Source organism: Schistocerca nitens, chromosome 6, assembly GCF_023898315.1.
Source record: "Schistocerca nitens isolate TAMUIC-IGC-003100 chromosome 6, iqSchNite1.1, whole genome shotgun sequence".
Classification (NCBI taxonomy): Eukaryota; Metazoa; Arthropoda; class Insecta; order Orthoptera; family Acrididae; genus Schistocerca; species Schistocerca nitens.
Window position 1 is genome coordinate 378,022,351 of NC_064619.1, and position 20,216 is coordinate 378,042,566.

At 37.5% G+C, this 20,216-nt stretch overlaps 1 protein-coding gene across 7 annotated transcripts in view; it reads left to right on the forward strand.

Annotated features, from left to right (window-relative positions):
- LOC126262307 (uncharacterized) overlaps positions 1–20,216 on the forward strand; it is a 231,160-nt gene that overhangs the window by 184,729 nt on the left and 26,215 nt on the right. The window contains exon 1 of one of the 7 annotated variants that reach the window (XM_049958849.1): positions 19,662–19,919. The exons of the other annotated variants lie outside the window; for them this stretch is intronic. The gene's annotated coding sequence lies outside the window, so the exon portion shown is untranslated. Of the gene's footprint in view, positions 1–19,661; positions 19,920–20,216 lie in introns of those variants that run through there. 7 annotated transcript variants of the gene reach the window in all.

A 20,216-nucleotide genomic window follows, 5' to 3' on the forward strand; every position in this document is an offset into this window, starting at 1 on the left:
CAGAAACCTACTAAGGACTTGTTAGATCTCTGCTGTATTGCAGTTCGAAGCAGGTGGTCATAATGTTTTGCTTCATCAGTTTATATTGTAAATGTAGTGGCACGTACTTACTGCCGTAAAGAATTCACTAATATCTAGTGACGTTATTATAGGCTACGAATGTGAAGTAATTTGGGTGAAGTTGGCTTCAAAGTTGGGTCAGACATGGTGATTGAATACTTTCCTAGATCACTTGCATCTGAAGCTGTAGTGGTAGAGAACTTAGAACATCACGTTTCCAAATCGTGCTATTACGTTACGGGATTATTCCTATTTGCAGCTATAGAGTGGAAGAGTCATCTGACCAAGCCTTGTGTCAGGGACAGGTACTCGTGTCGAATTATTCTGAAGTCTTGTCTTAGGCAATTAACTTTTCGAATCAGTTAACTATAGGAGGGCAATAGTGATCTTAACGCTGTGTTAGCATAATTGACTTCTGGTGTTCAAGAAACAGTAAGGAAGGTAGGAAGACATTTTTCCTTAACAGGCATGACGTGATCCGAATTTCAGAGTATCTGAGTAGTCAACATCACATATTGAGTTTGGAGGATGATGATGTGGAGCACAAAATACATAAAATTCAAAAGAATTGTTCAATACTCCTTAGACATTTATGAGCCAAGCAAGGTTTTCAGGGACGGTGAAGGGTGCGCCTTGATTTAATAGTCGTTTTACAAAGGTGCTATAAAATCAACACCATCATCAGAGATTTATGTCGCCCTCCAACGTCTGCCCCGTCAGTTGGCAGAACCCAGCATCACCAAAAGCATTTCCAAATATGTCCAGCATGGCTCTGGACGAAACACCACGAACCGAAAAGTTTATTCCACCATGGCCATACAATCCAGAAGACTCATCAGCAAATATTCCATTCTCTTCTTGTCAAAAATGATTTATATTTCTCTTTTGTGACTGCTCCCACCAACAATAAATTTTTCCATGGCTTACAAATGTGTAGCATGTAAGGCTGCGACAGTATGTCAGCGGATCCAACATCTTCTGTTTTCACAATTTAGCTTTCTCCAATTTAAACATAGGAGTCATCAGATTAACTTGGTTTAAAAGTATTAAAATGATATTTGTGTGACATATGTTATCAACTAACCAAATATTTTCGCCACCTGGAGCAGAAACATTCGCTTGTTCTTCATTCAAAGACTGGTGCTCAGAATAATCCTTGTGTTGAGCCCTCACTAAAAGTTTTCTGCACTCAGATTTAAAATGTTCCCCTTTGTGAGAATAATAAACTTCAACATCTTTTCTACTGACATGTTAAACAAGCGGTTATTCTTTGAATTAACAATGTTTGTCTTGTTAACGTTAAAATAAGTTGCTGCAATAGCTATTATCTTCATCACATTCAAAAGTATTTGTTCCTCTTTAAATAATCTTAGAGTCAAATTATCGAACATTTGTGATCGTAAGCAAGCAGTCCAAAAAAAATTAAATTTCGCCGGCAGACTTCTCAAAAATTTAACCATTTTGTCAACTTCTTTAACAGGTTTACCAATGTCAGTTAATGCTTGAACCAAAGACTCAACTTGATTGACGTGTTGTGTGATTGCGTAAGTTGGCGACATTCTGTAATTTAAAAAAAAAGTCTGCTTCAAGTGCATCTCATTAATTGCATATTGTACACTTCATAACACACTCCAACTGCTCAAACTCCATCGCAGTAGATAGAATCAGTATCGCCTTGCACTTAAGTCGTCCCAAGTTATTTGACAACCACCAGCCTCATTTGCCTTGGTTGCATGCTCTCCACGATACCAAGAATTTTTTCGGCATGAAAAAAATTTGCAACTGACATTTCCATAACCGAAAATTCCTTTCGTCAAATTTTTGGATACTGCAACTGTTCAGTTTATCACCTTCAACGTTTTCCCTTATGGCGAAAAGCAGCAGCACGTAATACACCCAGGAACGTTATCGAACATGATTGTTTTTGTGGTCTTGGTGTAATGGCGTAGGGTGGATCGAACTCCAGATCTTTGAACTCGGTTCTCTCACCTGTCAACATTATAGTGACAGTGTACTCCGTCCCCATATGCATATTTTCAGGGCGCATTCGGCCCTGACTTCATTTTTATGGATGACAGCATCGAACAGATCAGATTGAAGATCTTTTGGAATGAGAGGATATTTGGCGAATTGACTGATCTGCCCGTTTCCCTGAATTATACCCCACCACGCACATGTGGGATGCGTTGGAGAGATGTACTGCAGCAAGTCCACATGCCGCAACGATCATCCAGCAATTCTCAACCGTGTTGTTGGAGTAATGGAATGCCCTACCGCAAGAACTCTTATCAACCTTGCTTCCAGCGCGGGAGCACGCTGCACGGCGTGCATTACCATCCATGGTGATTACACATCCTATTAAGAACCATGTTCCGTCGTTCATAGTGTCCACGAGACTATCATGAATCACAATAACTTCAGTGCGATTAATGCCTTATTTAAAGTGACATTTCTGCTTGTCTCATCGTGTGTTTCTTTCAGTTACCTTCTGTTCTATACTGTAGCAGTTCTTTTAAGTGTTGTCCAAGTTGCAGGGACCTATATTAATTCCACTGACTCTTCAAGTACAAGTTATTTTCGTCTTTAATTTTTGCACTCCAGTGTATATATGTACGCGATTATCTGTAATTTCGTTTAGTACGATTTGAAAGATTGAAATAAGATCTGAGCTGATCAACACAACTGCCCTTTACTAGAAACCAAGCAAGTAACAACGATGACACAAAAAAACAAAGAGACATGTTTTACAACGTCTCAGAATGAACATACACAATGACTATGCTGAACGAATATTAAAAACAAGTTTATTGGCAATAATAACATTCAATATAACACGTTCATTTTTGACAGTACTATGTATCAGAGTCTTCTACAGAGTAGCGTGCTCTTTAAGCAACAGTGCATCTGCAGCGGTGGGTTCCATGTGATATATGAAGGGCAGACAGTGTGGTTCAAATTCGACGAATGTACTACGACTGGTGAGCAGTCAGTTAGATCAACCTGTTTGGAACACGTTCTGTGCTTGTGCATGACAATTTTTCTGCAGACTGAGCAACTCTTTTGTAGGAATCGACACTGATCTATTAGATTTCATTGAGCGCATCTCAGTTTGCCCTATTCGTTTAGGAGACACCAAAATCTTATTGATGGCGGTGCTCAAGTTGACATGTAAAGAGTTTGCTACAGCTGTACACTGTTGTGTACTAAAAGAAAAAAAAGTACACAGTAAACGAGTTCAGACATAAAACTGCGCTGAAGTACTCGTACAGAATGTTACATTTTGTCCTATATGGAGAGACGATGCGTCGGGTGTACCTCTAAAAAGAGCAAAATGACCTTCGCTATCCGTGATACATATAGATGATTTATTAAGTAACTTCAGTAGCTGCAAGGAATCGTTCACAATCGACGCTGTTACATAATTCCCTCATTAGGGAAAGTATTGAGCGAACAGTACAATATAATTAGAATTGTGTGTGGCATACGCACACTATACACTGCCTAACAAAAAAAGTGAAGCATCCAGAAGACATGGAGTGTCATTGTATCGATTAAACCTCGGTTACATGATAAATCGCACAAATCTGAAACCTACAAGCAGAACTCTTGCAGGTGCAACAAATCCACTAAAAGACAACCTCCACTATCCTTCCCTGTCACCTACAACATTTCTGTGCAATACGGGATCCTTACCAGTATTGACAGAGGCCACAGAAACGTTCAAAGAAAGGCAGCTCGTTTTGTATTAGCGCGAGATAGAGGAATGTGTGCCGTGGGTATGATATGCGAGTTCTGGCGGCAGTAATTAACACAGACGTTCTTCGTTGAGGCGAGTTGTTTTCACGTAATTTACGTATCCAACTTTCTCCCCCAAATGCGAGAATATTTTGTTGATGCCCAATCACATAGGGAGCGTAATAAAGTAAGAGAAATCATAGGTCGCACGGAAAGATTTAAGTGTTCATTTTTTTCTCACTCTCTGTTCGAGAGTGGAGCGGTAGAGAAACAGGCACTTAAGTATGAACTGAGGAGTAGTGATGTAGATGCAGATCCAGATGTCACTTTAACTTCCCACACATGCACACCATTGGCTTGCAAATCTCTGTGACAGGTAGATCAGCTATGAGAGTGCATTAAAGTTGTTCTTTTTTAGTGTTGTCACCAAATCTGGTAGAGTGAATAAAGGGGTGTGAACAGCGACAGATGTTGAATGATCTCTGTCAAGAATGCGGACATGTGAGACAGTTATCAGCATCCGACAGAATTTGGAAGGCAGGTCGAACCGTGCTACATCTAGATTTGTGGGGCATTCAGATGTGACAGTGGCCTGATGTTGGAGTGCATGAGAACGTGAGGGCAGCACTTCATTCAGATTTAGCTGCAGTGGGAATTAAGATGAACAGTCAGTGTTATCAAATGCTGTTTAAAAAATGGTTCAAATGGCTCTGAGCACTACGGGACTCAACATCTTAGGTCATAAGTCCCCTAGAACTTAGAACTACTTAAACCTAACTAACCTAAGGACATCACACACACCCATGACCGAGGCAGGATTCGAACCTGCGACCGTAGCAGTCCCGCGGTTCCGGACTGCAGCGCCAGAACCGCTAGACCACCGCGGCCGGCCAAATGCTGTTTAATCGTCCAGATCTGGTACAGTTAAACCCTACTTTGTTGACTTCCACAGTGATCTCTCTTGGGAGACTTGGTCACTTCAAATGCCTGAAGAATATGGCTGATGTGAATTCAGTTCGTTTATGGTTTGAAAATGAAGAAAGATGATGATGTTCATTGTGAATCATGTCAGTTTGGCAAAATTAAGAGAAAATCGTTTAATTCAAATTTGGAAACAAGATAATAAGTTTATGGCGATTTATTCCTTCAGATGTGAGTGGATGGATGAGAAAACAGTCTCTTGGAAAATTTGTACAGAATTATCAACGATGATCAACTTTTACACAGATTTGTGTTTTTTCTTAAAATTAAATGTGATATTTTCCCTGTGTTTTTGAAATTTCAGAGATTTGTTTATAGACAAAGTGGAAACCAAATCATAGTTCTGAGAAGTGACAATGAGACTAAACTCATAAATAAACAATTTTAAGATTATTTCAAACAAAATGGAATAAAACATGAGGGAAAAAGTCCTTATACACCCCAACAAAGTGGCCGAATTGAAAGAGAAAATGTTTCTGTTATTGAGTATATATGTACTATATCATTCAGTACCGATTTGCCTCACAAATTATGGTATAGGCAGTAAATTGTGCTGAATCTATCATAAATCCAGTAAAAATAACGATAATATCACATTGTATGAAAAACAGTTTCGAAAACACATGAGGAAGTTCGGATCAGCAGCATATGTACATGTTCCTGATCAGCTTATATCATAGGGGGTAGTAAACTGGTCATCGTTGGTTATGATGGATAAAGTACAAATTATCGCCTCTACAATCCTGAATCGGGAAAATAACAATCTCCTGCAATGTCTATTTTAATGAAAGGAAATTGGTGGTTATGGAATGAAAATATGCTAGGGGACTGTGCTACAGAAGGCATTGAAGTGGTATCTGGAGAGGATGATAATGGTGAACCAGTCAAAGAAAATTAAAGGATGAATCTGATGGTCAGTCTAATTTCAGCACCTGCACAGTTTTGGAACAAAGACATAGCCTGTTCTGTCATTATCTTTGAACCTCAAACTTTTGATAAAGCTATGGTGTGAGAGTCATAAAAGTGGAAGTAATCATTGGGAAAGGAAATGGCTCTCTGAAGAAGAACTAGCTTTGGAACCTGGTTAGAATTACAATGCAATCGCAAGGCAGTTGTCTATAAATGTGTCCATCATGTGATGTGTAACTCTGAAGGGAAAAATCTGACTGCTTTATACTTAAATTATATGCTGAAGGCTACTCACAGTGAGAAGGCATTGATTATGAAGAGACTTCGTCTCCTGTGGTTCGATACAATTCAGATTTTTAATAGCCATAGCCACTTCATGTGATGCAGAAATCAGGCTGTTTGCTGTTAAGACTGCATTCCTCAGTAGATTAGATTAGATTAGATTAATACTAGTTCCATGGATCATGAATACGATATTTCGTAATGATGTGGAACGAGTCGAATTTTCCAATACATGACATAATTAGGTTAATTTAACAACATACTTAAGTTAATATAACAACTTTATTTTTTTGTGTTTTTTGTTTTTCTTTATTTTTTATTTTTATTTTTTTAATATTTTTTTCTTTTTTTTTTCTTAATTTATATCTAAAAATTCCTCAATGGAGTAGAAGGAGTTGTCATTCAGAAATTCTTTTAATTTCTTCTTAAATACTTGTTGGTTATCTGTCAGACTTTTGATACTATTTGGTAAGTGACCAAAGACTTTAGTGCCAGTATAATTCACCCCTTTCTGTGCCAAAGTTAGATTTAATCTTGAATAGTGAAGATCATCCTTTCTCCTAGTATTGTAGTTATGCACACTGCTATTACTTTTGAATTGGGTTTGGTTGTTAATAACAAATTTCATAAGAGAGTATATATACTGAGAAGCTACTGTGAATATCCCTAGATCCTTAAATAAATGTCTGCAGGATGATCTTGGGTGGACTCCAGCTATTATTCTGATTACACGCTTTTGTGCAATAAATACTTTATTCCTCAGTGATGAATTACCCCAAAATATGATGCCATATGAAAGCAATGAGTGAAAATAGGCGTAGTAAGCTAATTTACTAAGATGTTTATCACCAAAATTTGCAATGACCCTTATTGCATAAGTAGCTGAACTCAAACGTTTCAGCAGATCATCAATGTGTTTCTTCCAATTTAATCTCTCATCAATGGACACACCTAAAAATTTGGAATATTCTACCTTAGCTATATGCTTCTGATTAAGGTCTATATTTATTAATGGCGTCATACCATTCACTGTACGGAACTGTATGTACTGTGTCTTATCAAAATTCAGTGAGAGTCCGTTTACAAGGAACCACTTAGTAATTTTCTGAAAGACAGTATTGACAATTTCATCAGTTAATTCTTGTTTGTCAGGTGTGATTACTATACTTGTATCATTAGCAAAGAGAACTAACTTTGCCTCTTCATGAATATAGAATGGCAAGTCATTAATATATAATAAGAACAACAAAGGAGCCAAGACTGACCCTTGTGGAACCCCATTCTTGATAGTTCCCCAGTTTGAGGAATGTGCTGATCTTTGCATGTTACGAGAACTACTTATTTCAACTTTCTGCACTCTTCCAGTTAGGTACGAATTAAACCATTTGTGCACTGTCCCACTCATGCCACAATACTTGAGCTTGTCTAGCAGAATTTCATGATTTACACAATCAAAAGCCTTTGAGAGATCACAAAAAATCCCAATGGGTGGTGTTCGGTTATTCAGATCATTCAAAATTTTACTGGTGAAAGCATATATGGCATTTTCTGTTGAAAAACCTTTCTGAAAACCAAACTGACATTTTGTTAGTACTTCATTTTTACAGATATGTGAAGCTACTCTTGAATACATTACTTTCTCAAAAATTTTGGATAAAGCTGTTAGAAGGGAGATTGGACGGTAATTGTTGACATCAGATCTATCCCCCTTTTTATGCAAAGGTATAACAATAGCATATTTCAGTCTATCAGGGAAAATGCCCTGTTCCAGAGAGCTATTACACAGGTGGCTGAGAATCTTACTTATCTGTTGAGAACAAGCTTTTAGTATTTTGCTGGAAATGCCATCAATTCCATGTGAGTTTTTGCTTTTAAGCAAGTTTATTATTTTCCTAATTTCAAAGGGAGAAGTGGGTGAGATTTCAATTGTATCAAATTGCATAGGTATGGCCTCTTCCATTAACAGCCTAGCATCTTCTAATGAACACCTGGATCCTACTATATCCACAACATTTAGAAAATGATTATTAAAAATATTTTCAACTTCTGACTTTTTGTTCGTAAAGTTTTCATTCAATTTGATGGTAATACTGTCTTCCTCTGCTCTTGGTTGACCTGTTTCTCTTTTAATAATATTCCAAATTGTTTTAATTTTATTATCAGAGTTGCTGATTTCAGACATGATACACATACTCCTGGATTTTTTAATAACTTTTCTTAATATAACACAGTAGTTTTTATAATTTTTGATAGTTTCTGGGTCACTACTCTTTCTTGCTGTCAGATACATTTCCCTTTTGCGGTTACAAGATATTTTTATACCCTTAGTAAGCCATGGTTTCTTACAAGGTTTCTTACGAGTATATTTAACTATTTTCTTGGGGAAGCAGTTTTCAAATGCATTTACAAAAATGTCATGAAATAAATTATATTTTAAATTGGCATCAGGTTCACGGTACACCTCATCCCAGTCTAACTGCTGTAGGCTTTCCCTGAAATTTGCAATTGTTAAATCGTTGACTGAACGTACCACTTTGGAGGACTGTTTAGTATTGCTGAATGGAGCTATGTCATATATTGTAACTAGCTGTGCACCATGATCAGAAAGACCATTCTCAACAGGCTGAGCATTTATCTGGTTAAACTTATCTTGGTCTATAAAGAAGTTATCTATCAGTGAGCTGCTATCCTTTACCACCCGAGTAGGAAAATCAATAACGGGTGTCAAATTGAAAGAACCGAGTAATACTTCAAGGTCATTTTTCCTATTACCCTCTTTCAGAGAATCTACATTGAAGTCCCCACAAATAATAATTTGCTTCCCCCTGTCTGAGTCCAAATTTTTCAGAAATAGATGAAAATTTCCTGATGGGGACCTATATACAGTTACAATTATAAATGTGCCTTTATTTAATTTAAGCTCACAGGCACATGCTTCTATATGTTTCTCTACACAAAACTTTTTTGTTTCTATACTTTTTGCACAATGATAACTTTTGACATATATGGCAACTCCTCCTTTCTCCATATTTTCTCTCATTACATGTGCAGAGAGCTTATAACCACTTACATTTACCTTATCCATATCAGTAACAATGTGATGCTCAGACAGGCATAGTATATCTATTTCATTCTCAGCTTCTAAATCTTCTAAACAAACCAGAAGCTCATCTACTTTATTCTTTAAACTCCCAATATTTTGATGAAATATACTTACATTATTTTTAATTATACCTTTATGAGAACCTTTCCTTATTCTAACATTTGCAGTACTCTCCTGTCTGAGTTTCTCATTGTGCTTAGGCCTAGTTCCTATACCAGTGGTCACACGGTGTTCAGAGAGGCAGATTATGTCAACTGGGTTGGGTGACTTTAATTCATCAATGCAATTACCTACGACTGAGCTACAACTTGGTGGAAATAAAATTTCTGGTGATTGGTGAAAATTTATAATTGATAGCTGTGATTGGTGATCCAATGTGCTAGAATTGTGCTGTTTAATTTCTTTCCTAAACTGAAGATTTGTTTCAATCCTGACCTCTCGTAGAACTTGACATCTTTCTGTCTTACCTATCCTAAAAAAGGTGCTGCTCCAACACCTGTAACCACTGGTATTTTACCATTCATGGCAGTGCCTCCCCCCCTTAAATTTCCTGCTATTACCCCAGCCAGTTTCCCCTTCCCTTTCCTGTTGAGATGTAGGCCGTGCCTGGTATAGTCCCACCTACTGAGATAATCAACAGGAACCACACCAATATGAGCCCCCGCACCCGACCCAAGCAGCCGTTCCAACTCCAAATTAACTCTCCCAACAGAAGAGTCCAAATGAGGCCGGTCATGACGTCTCAGGACAGATACAAATTCAACATTGGTGTGTCTCGATGCCGACGCAATCTTTACCAGGTCACACTCTATACTGTACCCAGGATCTCTGTCAATGCTGTTCCCTGGCCCTCCCACAATAACCACGGTGTCTTCCCTGGTAAATCCTTTACAGAGTGAACCTAAATCCTCTGTCACCTGATCCAGACTAGCACTTGGTTTGAAAAAATTTGTGACCTGGTATTCTGGTCCTAATTCCTCCTGCAGAAGTTGGCCTACACCTCTGGCATGAGAACTGCCTAACAACAAAACTTTCTTCCTTTTCGATAACTTTCCTACATTCTTTTTCAATTTCCTATTGAAAGTTTGTTGTGTCCTGTCTACACCTACCTCTGCTTGAGGCTCATCAGTTTCTAACTGAGAGACTTGAAAGAAGTAGTTTCTATGGAGCAGTGAAAAGGTGTTGTTTTGGAGGATTCAAGTATAGTTTGCAAGCTGGATATGATTCTATACGGACTAAAAGGATCACTACCCTCTTGGAATCAAAATTTGATGGTGTTTGGATCTGAGAAACTGGACATGGGCAAGTATGTTTTCTAAGCTTTAACATATGACCTGAACGTATACCTGACACATTATGTAGATAATGGCTTGTTCATTTGCAAGTCTCCAAATATATTGGAAAACATTATGATAACACTGGAATCAACGTTTGAAATTACTGTGCTCAATGACAAATACTTCTGTGGGATGGAAACTGAAGATAACCATTCTGCAGAAAAAATTTACAGAAGCTGGAAAGAATACATCACTTGTCTACTTCAGAAGTTCAGCATAGATTATTCAAATTCCACTCCTTTGGAACATGGAACCATATTATGCAGTGGACAATCTCTTGAAAACCAGCATGTGGTAAAGGAGGGTAGACAACAGTCCCTTTTGACAGGCTGTTGGTAGCTCAATGTCTGCATCAACTGTCATGTGGCCAAACAATGTTCACCATGAGGATGGTGAGTAGATCTTGAACATTGGCATACTGTTAAACGGCTTATGAAGTATCTGCAGGGGACCAATAACATGACCATAAGGTACAAAGCTAATGGACATATGGTCTACTCTGATGGCGACTCTGCTGGTGACTGCGAGACTTGTTGGTCAGCAACAGGCTATGTGAGCTTTTTAGCAGCTGGATCTGTGTCATGGTGTTCAAGTCGGCAGAAATGTGTAACGAGAGCCCAAATAGATAGGAGCATCATATGGTGTTACTGACATTGTTTGGTTATTAATTTTCTCAATGAACTTGATTTTCAGTTATAAAAACTAATGACTCAATGGAGTTGATAATCAGAATGCTGTTTAGTTGATTAAAAATATAAACTATCTCAAATATGTCAAAGACATAGACATTAAATACCATTACCTACATATTGAAAACAAAAGATCGAAGTTATCGCTTTTTTGATATACAGTTGGCAGATTTGTTTACAAAGCCTTTAACTAGAGACTAATCCGTATCAAATAGAGAAAAAAATCTCAATGATCTCAATAGTTATGTAAAAAAAACAAGAATGTGAGTATTGTCAACAATGATCTTGTAGTGAGTGTTATTATTGTTAATAACCTTGTTCTTAATATTTGTTTGTAATGTATGTCAGAATGTACTTATGTATGTTCATCCTGAGAAAAGCCATCATAGATCTACTGTAAGATTTTCTCTGCACTGAAAATGAATGTTTAAGATCATATTTGTAATGTGTATTTATAATACAAATTGGCTGTGTGGTACTTTTTTGCCATGTACCAAATAAATAAAATAAGAAACGTGTATCTTTGATTTAGTTGTCTCAAGTGGCTTTCTGATACTCTAATAAAACTACTGTCGGTACATCTTGTCCTAAGCATTATACAAAGCCAGAAGAAAATGCTAATATTTAGACAGTATCTTAATGAAGCCATATTTGGTTCAAGAAGGAATAACTTGATCCGCATTCTCAACCATATAACGACTTGGAGAACCTCATTAGTAGAAAAACTTCATGTTCATCGAAGCAAAAATGATTACCTTTTTATCTCTCTTTTACTGCAGGAATTATTTTTTTCTGGACACAAGAGTGACATAAAAGGTCTACACTACCAAGGTGTGTTTGCTGTCACACTAATCTCATTAAAATTACAGTGTTATTGATATCACAGCTCTACAAAATAAAATTTTTTTTTCGTTGCCAGGGAAGTTTGAACGAAAATGGGATATTGTTATGATACTCATTCCGAGTATATTTGTACTTTTTCCAAATTGGCTCTGGTTTTTGAGATATAGGTTATTTGTGGAAATGAGAGTTTCATGTGGATAATATCGACTGCAGGGTCCATATATGGTGTAATGTATTTGCTACCTGTTTTTTAATTAGTGATATTGTACTATCTTTATTAAACAATTGTGCTCAGGGAGTGCATCTGTGTGGTTGAGGATTACATCATGCAAACATCACACTGTCAGCATGTGTTCAGTCCTGTTGTGCGGTGCGTGTGTTGAAGATATTGAGGGTTGTGCAGATTTGAATTCGGCGGTACTCGACATTCATTTGTTGGCCGAGGTAATCCCCGCAACAGCCGATAGGTAGCGTTCAGTGTAAACAAGAAAAATGGCGATGGTCGAAAGTCACACACATGTGCAGTGCAGCTTCAAGGAGATAGAACCTTTTCATCGTGACGTAGCAAATAAGAGGTGAGTATTCATTTCACACAAAACAATTAATGATGTTTGTTGGATGTGATTGACATGCAAATACAAGAAAGTTCTGCATAATATGTAGTATTTGTGCAATTTTGTTTTAGGAAAACATGAGTTCTTCACGCCGTCTTTGCGTGAACCATCCAGATGAGTTCTGCTACATTTGTGGTGAATACGTTCTTCAAAAGAACAGGAAGAATATCACTCCTTTTGTGAAGGAAGCGTATCTGGCATATTTCGGAATTAAACTTGGAGATCAAGACAAGGCGTGGGCACCCCATAAAGTTTGTAAATGCTGTGTGGAGTGCTTAAGGCAGTGGACAAAACGAAAAAGGAAAAGCTTCGGAGTGCCTATGGTATGGCGAGAGCAGAAGAACCATACAGATGGTTGCTATTTTTGCATTGTTAATGTGAAAGGTTTTAATAGGTTCAAAAAACGAAAGTGGGAATATCCCGATTTGGAGTCAGCAAGAAGACCGGTGGTGCACAGCAACGATGTTCCTGTACCAACCTTCACAACATTACCCACGCTAACATCATCAGATGACGATGTGCACGGCGAGGAATGTACAAGTAGTGGTTCGGAATACGAAGGACGTGAGACATAACCCCAGCAGTTCGACCAGAAGGAGCTCAGTGACTTGATACGAGAACTCAATCTTTCAAAGCAAGCATCAGAACTCTTAGCATCCAGGCTTAAGGAAAAGAACTGTCTTCATCCAAGTGTTAAAATAACAGCTTATCGGACGAGAGAAGAAAACCTTCTTCCATACTTCAACCAAGAAGAGGTTATAGTGTATTGCAGCAATATACCTGGACTTTTACTTGAATTGGGGCTGCCGGAATATAGACCAGAGGACTGGCGTCTCTTCATAGACAGTTCCACTACAAAAATGTGTTCTCCTACACAATGGCAATCGTTACGCATCTATTCCAATTGCCCACTCAACAAAACTTTGTGAAGCATATGCTAACATCAAGATGGTTCTGCAGAAAATTCAGTATATGCAGCACCAGTGGTTGATTTGTGTTGATTTGAAAATGGTGAACTTCTTGCTTGGACAACAAAGTGGATACACAAAGCACCCATGTTTTATCTGCATGTGGGATAGTAGGGCAAAGCACGAACATTGGAAGCAGAAAACATGGCCTCCAAGGGAACATATGGCTGTTGGTGAAGCAAACATCATTAATGATCCTCTGGTTAGTAGGGACAAGATTGTTCTTCCACCATTACATATTAAGTTAGGACTAATGAAGCAATTCACCAAAGCTTTAGACAGAAATGGTAATTGCTTCACATACATCTGCAATACGTTCCCTGGACTCAGTAGTGAAAAACTTAAGGCAGGAATATTTGATGGTCCTCAAATTCGCAGGCTCATCAACGATACCAATTTTACAAGTGTCATGACTGTCACTGAAGCATCGGCCTGGAACAGTTTTGTCGCTGTTATAAAATGTTTTTTGGGCAATCATAAAGCTCCCAATTACGAGGAACTGGTCAAAAACATGCTCACTAACTTTCAAAACTTAGGAGCTAACATGAGCATAAAATTGCACTTCCTTCACAGCAACTTGGATCGATTTCCTCGTAATCTAGGTGATTTCAGTGAGGAACAAGGAGAGTGGTTCCATCAAGATATGAAAGGAATAGAGGAAAGATATAAAGGAAGATGGGACAGGCATATGATGGCAGATTATTGCTGGAATCTGCAACGTGACTGTTCTGAAGAGACCTATAAAAGGAAAGTGTGCAGGAAGCGGTTCGTCATGGACGGAAAATGATATACTTATAGAGAAACTTTTCAATTATGTTTTATACGTGGACAAATGCCTATCAGGTTTTCATAGAAGCTATTTATAAAGATTATTTTCTTTTTTCATTGTAGTTTGTAGCGCTCGAGTTCAGTATTAGCAATTTTTTTCTAATTTTTTGAATACATCATGCATTATCTCAAAAACTAGAGCCAAACTGCATAAATGGTTGCTATATTCGTCCTCAGCACCACTAACCCATCCTAAGCCACTCAAATATCCTTGGCAAGAAAATGAGTGTTGACCAATGTATTAGATTATAGCTGAACTTGCTTTGCTACTTCTTATTGACAACTAAAGTCAAATTCATACTTGCCACACCATGTCACGTCATGTCATAATATATCACATTGCATTTCAAATGGTGGCATTCTCACAAGCTGTCAGCAAACCGTCACGTCACGTCACATCACATCACCATAAAGGTTTGTCAAGAAGAATGATTTGATTGTGTCATCTTCTTGTGATGTCGGAAGTTAACCTCTTTAGCTGTGCTCATTCCTGTTAGTAGTGGATTTCAGCTTTTGTTTCTTTATATTCTTCATTTTATTGTTTGGCTTGTTTTTGTGGGAAGTTCCAGATGTTCAACAATGACTTCGATATTTTCTCCAGTGAATATTCTTCCTTAGGTAGGTTAGATGTCTGAAAGCGAAAAATGATTTAATTTTACAACAACAGAACAGATTAGACACATATTGTGTATAAGTAACATTAGTTGATGAAACAACCTTCATTAAATAATATTTTAAGCAAAAACATCATCTTAATGAAAGAGAAAAATAGTTTTTATGATGTTATTAGTTACATAAGGGGGAAAACTTAATAGATAAGGTAAACAGTCTCTAATTTATTCACTTATAAATATTTTTTGATGTGTTTTTATGTACAATATATATTTCCGCTGTTAAATGTCGATATTTCTAAATAATGTTTCACTTCTCAGTACTTAACCACAAAAAACTGATGAAGAACATACGTTAGGAAGTTTGAATTGACCATTAATAAATGGGGTCTAGTGAAGCAGGGGATACAACCCGTCGGCTTTGACCAATGACGTCAGTATTGGTCAGAGCGCATATATTACAAAGATGAAAGAGCTGAGAAGAATGTTCAGAAACAAAGGAATGCAAGAGTGAAAAACTGTACTTCACATATATAAGGGCCAGTAGTATTTTCACGTTAACGATATCGCATGTTTGTATCTTAGTATTTCTCCTCAAAATACAATGGAAAGAAATGAATGAAATATATTACTAGCAAAGAATACATCACATTACATGTATGTCAGTTGTATCTCGAAACTCTTTCGAAGTGTATTGCTCAAGTGCAGTATGCGATACAAGTTCAGCGTACGTCGATTTCTTAGTTTCAACTACCATTGCTGTCCTGTTGTTCACTGGAACTATATATCCCGTGCTTCACTAAACCGTAAATGAAACACCGGATACAAATTAAAAGCCTATTCGAAGTATGTTGCTTAGTTACAGTACGGAATAAGAGTTTGTCGTAAGTCGATTTCTTCGTTTTCACTAGCATCACTGTCCTGTTCTTCACTTGAACGATGTATCCTCCGCTTCAGTAAACCCTAAATGGAGCACGTGATACAAATTGTAGATGTGTTGTTTATTTCATCACCGCTATTAGTAACAGTCTTTTCTTACATACATATCAGTACTACTGATGACAGAAGGACCTACGTATGTAATATATGTATACCAGACTTCCGTTGACCTCTATATATCTACACTGGTAACGAAAAGGTGGAAATAGGCGTACGTTACATTTGCAACTTGTACCTCAGTTGAACTACACGGAGACAAGAAGACGACACATGTACAATTTGTATCCCGTACTTCACTATTGGGTACAGTTTTCTTGTTGCCTTGGACGCTAATAGTATCCCATTTGTTACTTGAGCTATATAGCAGTACGCAACATTTGTATCTTGCTCGCCAATTGACATATATAGTGTCAGTGTAAAGGAGAAGTGAAGGATTGGATACAAATTTTAGTTGTGTCGTCAGTGTAAAGGCGAAGTGAAGGACGGGATCAAATTTTAGTTGTATCAGGGGTTTCGCCTGTTATATAGCAAGTACACATTTGAAAATGTCGTACTGATATTAGTGCTGGCAAACGAAAGAAGATCGACAGCTGAGAAATTTCTATTACGTACTTCACAACACGAAAATACACATATTGGTGGAATAAAACAGTGAAATAACAAAATAGTGAAATACTGTGAAAGAAGCAAATGGAAAAGTGAACTTACCACACGGAAATATCGAGGAATAACCGAAGCTCGCATAGACAGACAGTAACGAAAATTACGTACCCACAAACAGACAAATCCATTCCTATAAACGAAAATAAGACACTAAGAATTGTTCTACAATAACAAACTAATACTCCAAATTACTTCAATATCATTACGAATAATTATTTTAATGTACAATGACAGCGCTTATCCGGAACACAGAACAGTTTTATTATCTATGCCTTGAAGTGAAGACATTACTATCTGTGACTAATGTATGACGTTATTGGTCAAAACCGAGGGGTTGTATCCCCTGCTTCACTAGACCCAATAAATGTTATCATTGTTAGTTCCTTATTTCCGATATTATACCCCAACTTTTTGCATCACGTATGGTAGGCTATCTCTTATCCCCACTTTCACCGTTTGGAAATGGGCGAACTAACGTGACGTCCAGCATCAATACATTCTGTCGTGACAGTGACTTGACGTGGCGGTCCGTTGACGTCAAGTGTGAATCGGATCTAATGCTGATAGACGAGATACACGACCCTATGTAGTGTAATATTCAGTGCTTAAACATACAACAGCACTAACACCATACCTTATAAATTGAACTCTAACAGAAATTGCGGATAAATTCTAGTGTCCGATATCACCCGTCGGCTTTGACCAATGACGTCATACGTAAGACAAAGATGCTGCAATACTCGTACACAAATGAATGTAGTATGCCATAAAATAATACATTTGATGCTACTATTATTTACGCGCGAATTTCGTTTAAACGAGTTGAAGATGAATGAAATAAATAAGAACACGAGAGCATATATTATGTAATATAATAGAACAGCGTCGTGTAGAACCTGTTGCCAGCGATGTGGAAGGCGTAGTATACCGTCAGCAGAGCCTGTTCTATTATATTTTCCACATGTACTGTAAAAACGATCTAAACAATGAATCGTCGAATAGTTGGAATCGGTAACTAGAAGCAACCTATGTAGGAGGTAATTTCTAGTTACTGATTCCAATATTACTGTTCGTTGCGCAAAAATCTTATAACATATCAGAAACGTGGGTAAAAAATGATCTTGTTAGTGAACTACAGAATACGACTAGACTTTCAAAAAATGAAAATCTTTACACACATTACTGCACACGCAAAGAAATAAAATGCAAAAAAGACCAAACCATGCAACCAATAACTGTACTACACCAAAGTCACACCAGCTGCAGTAGCTCCAAATAACCCTCAGTAAAGTCGATACACCAGGAGTGACAGTAAAAGTAAGACAAGTGTAGCAAAAACATCAAAAAGGAAAACATAATAGTGGCTACATAAAAAGAAACTTACTGCATATGAACTTCCAAAGGAGTCAAATATCGAGGCTGACAAGAACGAAATAAGAAATAACAAGATACAGTAATGGTAGAAAGGTCAAACTGTAATGAAAGAAGCAAAATCCAGCACAACTAATGAAAGAATAATAAGAAACACAAACTCCAGACACGAATGAGGTACCACTCAAATCAGTTCTTCCCGCCCTCAGTCAGACGCAAAATTTTAAAATAAGAAAAATAATGAAACCACGAGTCAATCACATAAACCCTCTGGCAAAGACACAGCAATACCCCTCGGCCTACCATTGTAACCAGAAAATATTAAAAAGACAGAGAAACCTCCCTCCAGAGAAACAAAAAAATCACTCGCACAATACAGTAACACAAAAAACGCAACGTAAAACAACAAATAGGTATCAGACCCACCAACACCTAACAAAACGAGGCCTGTACATTTTGCTAACTACTTTCATAAATGCAAGAAATAAACAATAACCTTTAGGAATACTCTTCCTCCAACAGTATTCATCTAAACGGCCTTGCAACACTGAAATCCTTCTCTTTCCTCGCAATGACACCCAATGATTGCAAAAATTGTATAGGTAATTTACGGTCACTCATTTTCTGAAGCAGAATTTTCGCAGTAAAAACAACTGACTCGCCCGTAACGAACATCGTGAGAAATCAAGACCTTGTAAATCACGACTGCTTATAAATCACGACTACTTTAATTAACGAAAGATCCCGAAAACAAATTACGAGATGAAAACAAAACAATCTTCATCGAATTTTTAATATACGTGCGTAACGAGGAAATCCAGAGAAATCATTTACGTTCATCGACAGCAGTCTGCGGCACAAACAAAATAACATCACACATTACGTCATTGGTCAAAGCCGACGGTTGGTATCGGACACTAGAATTGAACCCATAAGGGGGAAAACGTAATGGATAAGGTAAAAAGTCTCTATTTATTCACTTATAAATATTTTTGATGTGTTTTTATGTACAATATATATTTCCGCTGTTAAATGTCGATATTTCTAAATAACGTTTCACTTCTCAGTACTTAACCACAAAAAACTGATGAAGAACATATGTTAGGAAGTTTGAATTGACCATTAATAAATGTTAACATTGTTAGTTATTTATTCCGATATTATACCCCAACTTTTTGCATCACGTATGGTAGGCTATCTCTTATCCCCATTGTCACCGTTTGGAAATGGGCGAACTAACGTGACGTCCAGCATCAATACATTCTGTCGTGACAGTGACTTGACGTGGCGGTCCGTTGACGTCAAGTGTGAATCGGATCTAATGCTGATAGACGAGATACACGACCCTATGTAGTGTAATATTCAGTGCTTGAACATACAACAGCACTAACACCATATCTTATAAATTGAACTCTAACAGAAATTGCTGTAATCGTGCAAGGAAGTAACATATATGAAATATTTGTTTCTATAATATATGCGGACATGAATTTTTACGCACCGAGACGAATAAAGTACTTCGCCTTCCGATGAGTTATGATATGGTCGGGAGAGCAGATTTATCGAATGTTCCCGCTTATTTTACGTCTTTATTGCCTTTTTCTAATATTATTGGTGGAGTTACACATCCATTTCCTTTCACGCAGCAGTCAGAGATGAGAAACCCATGCTGTATCGATTTCGCTGCCCAGGATTGATACCATAGATAATACTGCAGTTCAGTGACAGCGATGTTCAGCGTTAGTACAATGTCAAGCAGAGGTGGGAAGTTGTTTATATGGTTTCAAGGCGTAACTTAGGTTGGCTTGTTGTCATTACGTTTGCAGTGGTGCTGTTATTGGTGCTACGTACGAATACGTCTTACCAAAACTAAAAGATAATGGATTCGATGTAAGTGACGGTTGCTTTGATTTCGCGCTGTCGAAGAAGATGTTTCGAAGCAGAATGGAGAAGTTCAGAAAATATAGGTCATTATTAGTATCAGAGGTAAGCATGGTAAACGTGTAGAATAATGATGTTGGCTAAAAAAGCATTCACATATAAATTTTCGACAAGTAATCTGTCTTAAGCGTATATTGTAGCTAGCATGCTTCCGGCCCTCCCCTCTTATATTCTCGAGATGAATTGATCCAACAGTAGGCTATGTAGTTCATGGTGGTTTATATTTTCCTCATATTCGTTCGTTTTACGAATAGTCATTGTATATTAAAAAGGGCGAGTACAGAGGGAGGAAGTAAGTTTCGAAAATCATAAAAGCTGTGTACTAGGTAGTTCTTTCTTCCT